The sequence below is a fragment of the Octopus bimaculoides genome, chromosome 3 (genome assembly GCF_046866305.1).
Source record: "Octopus bimaculoides isolate indiv1 chromosome 3, ASM4686630v1, whole genome shotgun sequence".
In the NCBI taxonomy this organism is placed as follows: domain Eukaryota; kingdom Metazoa; phylum Mollusca; class Cephalopoda; order Octopoda; family Octopodidae; genus Octopus; species Octopus bimaculoides.
Window position 1 is genome coordinate 50,879,020 of NC_142930.1, and position 2,249 is coordinate 50,881,268.

Sequence of the window (2,249 nt, forward strand, 5' to 3'; positions counted from 1 at the left end):
TCTCTTGAGTCAATCGCATAAAATCATTTCCATGATCGGAACATTTTTTGTTGTTCGTGTTTTAGGCGTTTAAACCTAATATGTCAATACTGGCTCGTAGTACTCATATTAGAAATAATTTCTTATATAGCTACAGATCATAGCTTTTTGCATTAAATCGACCCCACTACTTGACTGGGGCTTTATCTTATCGATACTTGAAGAGTGAAAGATAAATGCTGACTTTGGTGAGGTTTGAATGAAAGGAGCCTGAACAAATACTGTGAAACTATTGTCAGTGAATCAACTCACGAGAATCGAAGTTATAAGAAACAAGTATCACTGTTAATATTAGTGTTACACATGCAGTGCTAACGATAATAATGATTTCTAAAATAAGTAGAACGCATATTTCAAGGAAGGTGGTATAGTGGACTAAATTTACTCCCGAAACGCTTAATCGTCTTCGGAGGTTTGACAGCTGTGAATTACTCGTAGAAAATCTAGATCTTTAATTCATTACTAAAAATTAAAAGAAGTTATTATTGTTTTTCTTTCGCTGTTTTCTATAGTACTTTCATTATGATCTTTTCTGTGCAATAAAGATATTGCACACCCAGTGTGATGAATATCATCAACGTTTTCATGAGAGATATTAATCAATCATTGAGATACCCTTGAGATATTGTTATGTTGGTTTTCGTGTATTGCAACAATGTAGTAAAATTCTCAACGTGGATGCAAGACTTGAAATTTTAAAGAAGGAGTTTATTCGATTAAATCGACTCTAGTGCATGACTGGTCCTCAATTAATTCCGGAGGGACAAAAAGTAATGTTGACCTGGGCAGAATTAGATTTCAGAATGTAAGGAACCGGATCAAATATCGTAATGCATTTTGTCCGGCGTTCTAACGACTCAGCTAATCCTTTGACAGAGCAGTTGTGTATCATACTGAATAGTGTGGTGAAGTATAGAACATGAAGTGGTTCCAATTTTTTTTTTGTTTTTTCAAAGTGATGGTTTGACCTAATCGTTAAAATATCAGATAAAATTACTTGGAGTATTAATTGGGGACTTTTACCTGCTGAGGACAAATCGAGTGACGTTTGTCATTGTTATTCATAATTCTGGAATCTATAGAATAAGTACCAGTCACATACCAGAGTCGTTATAATCGGTTATATCACAATTCCAAAATAAGAGTCTTATGCTTTCGTTAGTGGAGGCGCAATGGCCCAGTGGTTAGGGCAGCGGACTCGCGGTCATAGGATCGTGGTTTCGATTCTCAGACCGGGCGTTGTGAGTGTTTATTGAGCGAAAACACCTAAAGCTCCACGAGGCTCCGGCAGGGGATGGTGGCGAACCCTGCTGTACTCTTTCACCACAACTTTCTCTCACTCTTACTTCCTGTTTCTGTTGTGCCTGTAATTCAAAGGGTCAGCCTTGTCACACTGTGTCACGCTGAATATCTCCGAGAACTACGTTAAGGGTGCACGTGTCTGTGGAGTGCTCAGCCACTTGCACGTTAATTTCACGAGTAGGCTGTTCCGTTGATCGGATCAGCTGGAACCCTCGACGTCGTAAGCGACGGAGTGCCAACATGCTTTCGTTAGAAATAAGTAGTTTTCATTCTTCAAACGAGTGCAAGTTTGTCACTTCATGGGTGTTTTATATTTCCACCATTTAGTATACTTTCATAGCAACTGTTTAATCTGTTCTATTACTTAAAGTCTTAATACTACGCCTTTTATTGCATTGTGATTGGAACATTAATAAATTGTCATTGCTACTTTTGTTGTTTATGGCTGTTAGTCCCAGATATGAAAAATGATTAAAGACCATTTCGTCTTTATTCAAATTTAGTGTATATAGAATATTGTTATTCAAAACATTCTTTCTTTACAATTGAATATTGGATTTTATTTCTTGCGTTTCAAATGTGACCATCTCGTTATTTATTCAGATATAGTATATCTAGAAATAAGTTAACCAATATACTTTCCACATAGAAGAACAGTGGGTAGGGGGCATGGTTAGGGGGTGATTTTGCTGCTATTTCCAGCAAATCGAGCGACCACGTAGAGACAGATTTTCTCGTAGATTCGTTGCTAAATTGGCTGTTTGTTGTAGTTGTTGTTGTCGTCATCTTCTTTAGCATCATTTTGTGGTTTGTTAGTAAATACAGCACTGAAACAACAAACTGAGTTACACAATGCTAGTTTGTCGACTAAACGAGTTTTAGTCTTCACAACAAACAATATATGTATA